Consider the following 11261-nt stretch of genomic DNA (forward strand, 5'->3'; position numbering starts at 1 on the left):
GTTATCCCCCCCGGTCATGCAACCCGCGCGCCGTTCATAAAGCAAGACGCGCGCGCGGGGCGGTCGGATGGATTAAACGCGATAATCGACCCCGATAAGAATTTAATTAACGTGTTCTATATCTCAGACGGCGATATACGCGGAGCTGGGGTCCCGTAGTTCGCTGCTTGTAACCGCTTAGGAAAGATACCACCACAGTGATTTTGCGGGGGCAACAGCAGCGTGCGTGTCCTGTCCCGTGTAATATCACGTGCATTCGCTTTTCTACCAGGTTCCCCTACCCAATCCAGCTAGCTCGTTCTCTCCTTTTTTTCCCATGGGCTTATCGCCGCAAAGATATCAACGGCGTGGCATTACCATATTATCGTGAGTTCACACCTCGCCTACGGAGACGCCGGTAGCTGCAAACCGATACCGATCGGAGGCCCCGCAAAAAGCATTTATAATCGTCGGCAATTAAAGCGACGCATAAGTATTTGACCCGAAAAGCTGGCAAAACTATTTTAAAATTTACTCCATCTTGAAAATCTCATAACTTTGTTACTATTCATCCAAAGTTGAAGAAACAAAAACCATTTTAAAGTTTGAACTTTCTAGTTTTTGGTTCTTTACATAAATTTTATCAAAATGCTTGTCTAGAGGGTAAAATTCACCCTTCAATAGGAGTGTACCAAACTGTACTTTTGCTTGATGTTCGTCAAGTGCTACGGAGTGCAAACAATATTTTTTTGCAATTTTGATATATACCACCGGAAAGTATGATCGTTTGTCTTTAAAATAAATGAAATCTCAACGAAGAACTATGTTGTTTAATAAAGATACAAACCTTTAAAGGAAACCTATATTTTCAAATGTTTTGTGTACGGTAAGATATGTATACATATACATATGGTACAATATATACATATAATAGAAGGTCATCAACGAACCCTAGTCCTAATAAAATTAATAATATACTAAATCTTCAATCGTTAGGAATTGACAAACGAAATTTACTCAATAGGTTAACACTCAACTGACAGCGATGGATGCACACGGGTCGATTGTATTTAAGATCATAAACATTCTGGTTTATGGTATATAATATATAAAATAATATACATTTTAAGAATATTTTTTATTTGCAATATATAATAGAATTACTTTTCGTCAGAAAATGCTGTGCAAGATTCTTCATCAGACAGTATTTCTTGCTTATAATATATCTGACCTTCATCGATCTATCATCCACATCTCAGTTACCCCATCATCAGATCAACCATACAATATACGCCCATTGTACGATCCTTTGCCTTCGTAACAAGCTAAACTGCATCCAAAACGGACATTTTTTAACGCAGTTATGGCCATTTACAGAAACGCCTGCCTCTTTATGATTTCATGTCTTTCGTGCATGGCGCCGTTCAATGGGCTGCGTTTCTGTAAATTACTGTAACTTCATTAAAAATCATCCGTTTTGGATGCAGTTTGGTTTGTTTAGAAGACAAAGAATCATTATTTCTGAAATGCATGCAAAATTCGGAACACTGTTGTTTATGAGGAACATCCGTTCTCAAATATGAACAAAATTTTACAATTTGAAGGCCCTCTTTATAAGGGAAAATTTTGCCTCTTGGTCGCCGAGTTAAATAAAATCGAACAAAAGGGTTAAAAAGTAGAAGGTTCGAGCTTTAATTTGCCTTTCGTTTAAACAAATTCTAACGAATATTAACGAAGTTATGGAACATTGAATCTCAATCATTTTTCACCAGTGCACATGTGAGGCGATACTTTTGAACAGAACTGTAGTTTTAGCACCTCTTAGCACCTAATTTTTCAAGAAATATATGAAGCAATGTCCAAGGATAAAAATATATCAAAAGTAAAGGCGTGTTTTGGGGTGCAAAAAAATAATTGTATGTTTTATACTTGATTTTACGAAAAAAACACTGTTTTCAAATTGTTATTTTATCAAAACCACACAAAAAAGTGAAGGAAACAAGGTGCCAAATTACTCTACATACCTTCCTCTATACCCTACATATGTTGTTATTGCACTTCCTTAACACTACACTTGTAATAAATCACTTTTTTAATAGATTTCTTGGCATTTTCTTCGAGTACAAAAATTGTTGACTTTCAAGCCTCAATTTGTTGCTAAATAATGCTGTTTTCGAAAAACCAAGATAACAGTTTACTTTTATGCATTCTTATGAACATAGGGACAAAGTTTCATTCCTTTTGAACAAACATAAAATTTGGGGTTTTGGCCAGCTTTACGGGCCAAATACCCCACTGTGCGGCGGTTCTACGGGGCACCTGGGGTACGTTCACGGCGTCTCGCCGAGTTATTTTATGTACCCGACCGGTCACTCAATTATGCTCCCGGAACAGGGTTACCCTGGCTGATAGTGTTCCCGAAGATGCGTACCAAACCACTGGAACGGCTCCCTGACGCTTGTTCAGGCGATGTTTCACTGAATCGTGAAGGGGCCCAGGTGTGGTTGTGCATGATCGTGAACGGGGTCCGACAGTTTTCGTTGTTTTAAATCGCGTCTGAGATTCCCGCCACTGGGGCGAATCTGTCGACAGGAAAAAACGTGGACTAAAGAAGTGGCGACTAATTGGGCGACTAGGCCAAGGATTAGTAATCGGATTCTTCGTGTAGATATATCGTCGATTGTGTAGCGATTGTAGTCAGCTTGTTTTCGAAGGATTCCGTTCCGCTGAGCCTAATTTTTTAAGGTGAATGCGACTTTTCAACACTTTCATTCCTGTTTTGTGATTATAGGCTCTTCAAAATTTTGTTCAGAGCATGCTGTTGGCGCCTAGGGTGCATATCCTAATTACTGCCACTTTAAGATTGTAGCGTAATTTCATTTCATAATTTTACGTGATATTGAACCCTTTGCAGAGGAAATGGTTTACAGCTGATCGCTCTGTAGACCGATAAAGTCGGATTCACACTAGCGGTCACAGGACAGTCTGATCGCGTCAAATCAGGCAGCGGTCTTTATCAATCACACGTAATCCAATGAGAGAGATTTAGTTTATATTTAGATGGATCGTGATCGCTAGTGTGAATCTGGCTTAATACATCATACTTACAGTACAAATATTTTCGCAAAGGATGAACCTAAAACTGGGCTCAGTTCGGAGTATATTATTTAACATTTCTCTCATTAAAAAAATAATTTTATACATTAATTATTAAGAATTAATTGATAATTAATTAAAATCTGCGAGCAATCCCAAAGTCCCTCTGTCCTCTACAAAATTTAAATAATTCTTATATACATTAACAATTAATTTCATACAATTGATATGGGAGGTTGAATAGTAAAATTGCGGCTTCTTCTTAAGTATGATTTTGCCATCACTTTCCTCCTTATGTAGTCATGTGTTTGATGCTCAAATTGCACTTCATTCTTCAACATTAATTTTTAAATACCAGGTACATACAAGTCATTTCTTTGTTTTTATGTAAATCAAAGTTCCAATTTAATAACACAACTTTTTGTACAACATTCTTTATACGTTTTTATTAAGTAAAATAAATAATATGGCAGTATTAGGGGCACCGGCAGTAATTGGGACATTTACCCTACAAGCGTTCAACCAATGTCTCTCACCAACAAATGTTAGTACAGTGGACTTTAACTATATTGCCACTAAAGATATTGCCGCGCGAAGCACTTCCCCTTCACACGTGTTTTCGTGCACACAAATTTGCTCTCCCACCATGTTGCGTACGCCGGCGTACCAGCACGATCCAGTTTTTGCGCAGGCGCTGAAACCGAGGCTACGACGATAGAACTTACCATGGAGGGGGCTCTGAACTCATTGCCATTTTACTCCCTTACAGCTCCGACCATGGCAATATAGTTACAGTCCACTGTACTCCGTCTTGAAAAACATCATATTTGCATGATTTACAAGAGCATAACGTTGGCGATCATTGTCAACGTGTAATTTGAAATTTTCTGCAACCATTATTGCTGATGAAAAGTTTTGTCCTTCGGAACCTCGATCTCGGTTAAATATCAAACGTCTACTACCGACAGTTTACCTTGGAATTTGTCGCAACAAAAGGCTTAAAAGAAGAGGAAGAATTTCGAAAGCGATTCTGAGTTTAAATCAGTGAGACGGCAATAAAGAATGGATTAAATTTTGTTTCTATTGCATGTTCAGATACACTTCTACGGAGAATTAACGTCACTTTCGTTTGAGAAATTAATACACTTGTCTGATAGTGATTAAAGGCGTTCATTCATCCATAACCCGCCACAATGGTCAGAACTGTTTGACTTAAACGTTCGTAAATCACGTGTGATTAAAGACTACGACTATCGTTCGTAGGATTAATCTAGCAATCGGTTCAGAAGCGAAGAATGTTGATATATCGCAGGCATGCCAATACGCGTAAGTATTTAGGGAAAGATTGAGTAGTTATTCTTGGCGGAAGTAGTCACCGATTTGTAAATTACTGCTGACATATGCAAAACAGGAAACGTATCAATTATGGTTATTGATACACATTTCGCACATTGACATTTTATACAGTGTAAATATAGTATTAGGAAACAATTAGAAGCCTCCTAAACTTCTCTATTTAGTTAATATTCTTTGCCGACAATAAGTTACCGTTGACAATGATGTAGATAAAGCCCAATTGTGTAAATTCATGCTCCAATAGAGGAATTTACAGATACTGGAATTAAACAGAAATTTATTTCTTCGATAAATTCACCGTGTCGATCACCATCATGCAATACAAATGTCAAATAATACAATCGGCCTAAACGGAAAGTTAGTCGAAATACGCTCCGCGGTGATAGTGTTACAAATATAAAAAAAATTTTTATTAGTAAAAGTAGTTAACTTTTTTATTACGGTTGCAAATTCGCTTATATTATGCAGGGTGTCTCAGTTGACTGGATCACCTCGAATAATGAATTAACGGTACAGTTCATAAAATGTTTTAGGCGTGGAACGGAAATAGCATCAAAGGGCATATCATATAAGGTACGTGCTTTTTTGTGGATTGTGGCATTTCAGAAATTTCTTGTACCATAGATCGATAGAGTATCAAATTCTGAGTAAAAATGTGTTGACCTTCATACGTCCTAAACCCAATAGTTAATGAGATATTTAGAAAATAATTTTTAATACATTCTTACCTATCTGGAAGCTACAGGTACTCGAACTGATGGCCCTCAACTTCAATACAGCGAATTCAATACAGTGATTATTTTGTAAATATCTCGTTAACTGTTAGGTTCAGGACGTATGAAGGTCAACACATATTTACTCAGACTTTGATCCCTATCGATCTATGGTACAAAAAAATAGATCATTCCGTTCAAAAAATCAAGGTGACCTTGAAATCTCTCAAATGCCTCCACACACAAAAAAACATGTGCCTCATAAGATATGCCCTTTGATACCACTTAAGTTCCACGGCTCAAAATTTTCATAAAGTGTACCGTTAAGTCATTATTCAAGGTGATCAAGTTAGCTTAAATACCCTATACATGCCTAAAATCGGCAATCCTGTGAATCTATTCGTGCAGACTCAATCCTGTGTTCTTCTTTTTTTTTTTTTTTTAGTTTCTTGTCCTTGAACAACAAAAGTCGACAACATGTCACTAAAAACGAAATGAAAAAAACTCTGAATTTTTTTGTACACGATTTGAAATCGTGACACAGAAACATTTGTTTTGTCAAGTAATTGAAACGGTTACTTTGATACTGTACGAGCGCCACAAAGTAACATTCGCAAACACGTGCAGCTAAATGAAAGAATAATATGATTAGCACGTTATCAGGTACACAATGTAATTCACGCAACCGGGATGGGTTATAAATCTTCGCACGTGCAGACGGGAAAAATGATGGTAGAAAGCCGTTGTCCTCTTGAACTGTGTTTTCCACGGATGCACTTTTAAACGCATCTGTGTGTTCTCTCGATGCTAATAAATCTGTCCATTATTCCGCGCGTGAAAGTGCGGTTAGTTAATAGGAAACTAAACGCTTCAATGGATATTTGTTGTATTGAAATGTAACCGGTTTCAAGTGTGTAAATCTCTCTGCGCATAACGTTCGTATTATGACTTCTTGACGGATTGCGGATTTTATGCAGTTGCTATGCGTGTAACTGAGCAAAACGTAATAAAATGAAACATTAATAGAATACAGTTTCTAATTGTAATTTACTCAAACTTTTAACAGACGAAATAAGTTTCTGTTTAGTTTTAAGTTATTTAAAATAGAAATTTGATAAATAGCTATTGTCTGCGTATTATGCAAATTGAAATATGTTAAATTTCTAGAACCTCGTTTCATTAATTTTAAGTAAACACACAAATAGTGAAAACACTCACCACCATTTTTACAGCAAGAATTATTCACCGTGTGAAGTAATGCGGACATACCTGCAACAAAAATAAAAAGTATGATTAGAAGCGAAGTATCTTTTGAAACAAATTACATAAGTGACATATTCCGAATATTTTTTTTATTCGCTTAAAGGTTTCAATTTTTCAGGTTTGTACTGGACAAATAACGACTACACGCGGCGTTTCAATTGTATACTTAAAAAATACGTTTAATGATAGCTTTTTTTGCAAGATGCATACTTGCTCGAACGACAACCATGCAACATGTATAGAAAACACCAATTAATTCCGATTGTGGCTGCAGTTCACATAATGAATTAGAAAAGTCTTAAAAATTCTGTAAAAGTTTCTACCCCAACGAAAATTACTTCGTCACCTCTTTCAACGAAACTGGTGTCAGTTAATTTCTCAAAAACTCAACTATCAGAATCTATCAAAACACACAGAGGTCTACTATGTCCAGTGAATGCGTTAATAGTACCGTAAAATTCGTAAATATGTACTTCCGTTTGTGTAATGTAAAATCATACATTACTTCTGACATAGGTGGTCACACAACCTACACGTCTGACGAGTGTCAATGCTCATCACTTTAACCTATTAACGTGGTTCATGCCAAATTCGGAAGACCAGATAATTAAATAAAATTCATAGAGATTGTTTATTAGAACGAAATACATACACTCGAAATTTTTTAGACTAAGTCGCCGATGAAATAGATAAGAATAAGTTTGTCAAAAATTTGAATTTTTTACACAGATCTAATGACAGTCTTACAATTTCTTACCGGAAGTATAATCTTTTCTTTTCACAGAAACTGTAACTGTTGACCAGAAACTAGGTGCTAAAAGTATAAATCCTGAACTTTCTGAAAATGAATTAAATCTTGTACCATGCCGAACATTCCACGAAGAGATATTTGACACTAACGTCCAGGATGTGTCAGTAGTTAGATGGTTAATGAAACTATGTTGAGGACTTGGCAACGTTGCTGAAGTAGAGTCATACCCGCGAAATTTAAATAAATATAAAAAATATTTTACTTATTTCATATTTTAGTGAATTCTAATTATCTAAATTATAATGCACGAGAATATAATTAACTTTACATATATGTAAGAATATTGAATATTGACTATACGCGGGAAAACTGAACACGAACACACGTATATACATATGCGTGCAAAAACAACGTTGCCGAACGTACCAGAAACGAGCACAGTGGAGTCATACAACTAACCAAAATATATGTTTTATTTATACTATAATGAAGAATAATCGTTGGAAATGTCGTTGAAATTCATAGATATAATTTGTATATGCTATTAAAATGTATTAGTGGATATTTAATACCAATTAGTAATATGATGCTTTATTGACTAGAGAGTCCAGGTATGAAACACCTTAAAAGATTCGAAGCATCGTTCAAAAAGCAATGGCAACTTGTCGATATTCACCATCGATTAATCATTCGTGGGTATCGCTGAACACTCCATACAAACAAACAAAAAAGATTTTGCATCATCATTTATACCGAATTAAATATCGTCAGTCTGCCTCGAAGAACCTTAAGGCTGATTCTTAAAAAACTCTAGAGCGACCACTGCGGCTTCGCCTTGAACCGCTTAATTATCGATTTCTCGGTAAGGATAATTGAACCGATGCGAACACACGTGGAATCGAACGGCGATCGGAACCTGGTTGGGGAACAAATGGCGCAGCAATACTTTCACGAGCGCCGTAGACGCTTCTCCCACAAGGGACATCATTCAAGTGTAACACACCAATTTTGATGCCGTTTGGTACACAGGTAGTATTTTGATAAATATTTGACACGTATTTTTTGTATAGCTGCTAACATTCACATCTAGGGGGTGAAAACAATCCTCGAAGTCATAGGAAAAAAATACATTTTCCTTAATATCTCAAAAACCTATTCGACACAGAAAGATATTTGTTAACAAAAATTGTTTGTTTATAATAATAAAAATAATTGCTTCAATGGTTTTTCGAAATACTAACAATTAAAAAATAATTGTTAAAACAAATTGCTATTTTGAAAAATTATTGCAGTAGTTACTTTTATTATTAAAAAACACACCATTTTTGTTGACAAATATCGTTTCTAAGTCGAATAGTTTGCGAGACATTATGAAAAATGTATTCTCCACCCACGACTTTGAGGGCTGTTTTCACCCCCTAGGTGTGAATGAACAAACAAAAAAGATATTTGTTAAAATACTATCTCCGTACCAAACGGCATAAAAATCCGCGTGTTACACTTGAGTAATGTGTTCCTTGTCAGCTCTGTCGGAGCAACAGTAAGGTCAGCCAGTGGTTATTCAAAAAGAGACGCTCATAGGTCGCGTCTGTGTGGTTCTCCTCGGAACATAATTTCTCTATACTGTCTCTCCTCTGTGACCTCTGCGGTAATAATGAGTCATCCCCCTCTGTATGGATAGAATCTCGCCCGGGATCGACGAAAATAGCATTCGACGAGTTATATTGTGCGACAGTGGCGCAGCACGCTCTCGGTTTGTTCCCCTCTTTTTCACCTCCCCCCGCCCCTTTATTGCGAAAACGAGCACGCACACAGCGTCTGGAATTCTAATTAATTCCGGATCCGTACAGCGATAGCTGTTCGTTTTATTGGGAATATTTGCAGAAACCGCGGCTGAAAATAATGTCGTCGTAAGCATGTTAAGCTTCGACGTTAGGTTAGATAGTTCTAGATCTGAACGAAACACGCTTGTCTTCGATGTTTTTGGTATGAGAATAGACTATTAAACCCTTGCCTTACGATTTTCTTGACATCTGCAGTCTACAGAATTAGTTTATTGTTAATAGTTTCCCAGAAACAAAAGGAATTCTGTAATTATCGTAATAGTACATTTACTCTACAACTATAACTCTTAACAAATAGTAAATAAGAAATAGTAAATAATTGTAGAAGTAAAATAAATAATTCTAGAAGTTGTACGTTGTTCCAGAAATGACTGTTTTATTTTCAAACAAAACTTATGCAGCGTATACAAAAACAGGATAATGTGAAAATATTTACGATTAGGTATATGGACTTGTCAAAATATAAAGAAATGAGCCCACAAATCATTAACTTTCAACTTTTAAAACATTTTATTTACTTAAACATTTATGATAACTGGGCAATATTAACTTCATTAAAAATTATGAAAATATTAATTTAAGAAAAAATATAATAATACTCGGGATAGAGTAATTTTGATACTCAAATAGTTTCTATTTACATCGGTGAGTAATACATTTTCATAAACTCTGGTATAAACATTCTCGACCGCAGATTATATATTTGAAGTAATTAATCAAAATGAAATACCTATTAACATAAAAATGAAGGAAGTATAGATATCTATAACATTCACCTATTTACTGCTCTTGAATTTGTCATTTCCAATCTTATGAAAATTTATTCACAAGTTTCAATTTCTGTACCTATTCCCTAAAAGTTATATATGAAATATCGAATAGAAATAACGATACTTAATCAGCGTACAGCGTAAGTCGAGTTCGACGAATTCTAAAAACCCTGTATGTCTACACAGTGAATCCGTTAATCTGATAAAATAAAAAAAAAAATTGATCGACATTTCCGGTACGATTTAATTAATCTTACTGTTGTAAAAAAAGGGGACAATAGTATCACATTTCAAAGAGCACATTTGAGCCGCTCAGTGCACACATCGATTAACTCCATAAAACGAAAAGTTGAGAAACGCGATGATGTAATGTATATTGTTTTTAAAAATTCCTCTGATAATATGAATTCAAATATATAATGTAGAATGCATAATTGCAGATATAGCTTTCATCTAACGGTATATAAAATTAATAAGAAAGAATAGCCAACAAACAATCGTCAGTAATGTTACAGTTTTTATGTGACTGGTGGAGTTAATCGATTTGGCAACTGAAAAAAGTAATAAAGTTAAATTTAGTCTTTACATTTTTAAGTTTTTTATTACAGAAAAAGTTAGTTATTATACATTTTTATCACAGCTTTTCCATAAAAATGAATGTTGGCAGTTCGGTTATAATATAATTTTTGTAATTAATTCATAGCAGCTTTATGTTAGCGGCATTATTCTTTGGGATGATTCAGCAATATTATAAATAATGTCTTCTTCATCAGCTGTATGCGAGGATTCGTCATTTCGATTTGTTGACAAGTTCTTATAGTAATCGTGTTTAACAGGAGGAATGAATTTTAGCAGGTCCATCATGTCTCTCCATTTTTCCTTTGTCACAGTTCTACCTTTAGGATATAATAAAGGCTGATCTATATTTTTCAAACTTTGCGGTCTACCCACTAAAGATTTTCTTATATTAATGGCTTGAAATTCTGTATCTTCATTATAGTCACATTTGAATTGTATGAGATAGGGTTTGGACCTTTCTAACTTTATCCAGCGTATTTTAAGCCAATTTACTGGAAGCCCTGTGACGGTTACTTTTCTGTTAATGATAGACTGTTCTAAAGGTTTTGTTGACAAAAAATCTTGGTGAGTCATTTGGATTAGATGAAATGGCGCTTTCTTTTTACATGTTTTGATTATATGGTACCAATCATCTGGTGAAAAAATGTTTTGATTTTTTTTCGCACATGACTCAATAATGGCAAAATCTGAGTCATTGGGCAAATAGCTGTGTCCACTTACCAAAAATTTCATGTCAATTGATTCAGCTTTGATTTCCGTGCTTTGAACAAGTTTCAATAAACTTAAGACGGTTTTAATATTTCTGTTTTGCCCGGTACACGAATCCGAATATGTTATTATTTTTTCGAAGTTTGCAGCGTAAGTCTTTATGTACTTTATTAGACAAGATGAAATTTCTTGAGACCCACGA

Source organism: Dufourea novaeangliae, unplaced genomic scaffold (genome assembly GCF_001272555.1).
Source record: "Dufourea novaeangliae isolate 0120121106 unplaced genomic scaffold, ASM127255v1 scaffold61, whole genome shotgun sequence".
Lineage (NCBI taxonomy): Eukaryota > Metazoa > Arthropoda > Insecta > Hymenoptera > Halictidae > Dufourea > Dufourea novaeangliae.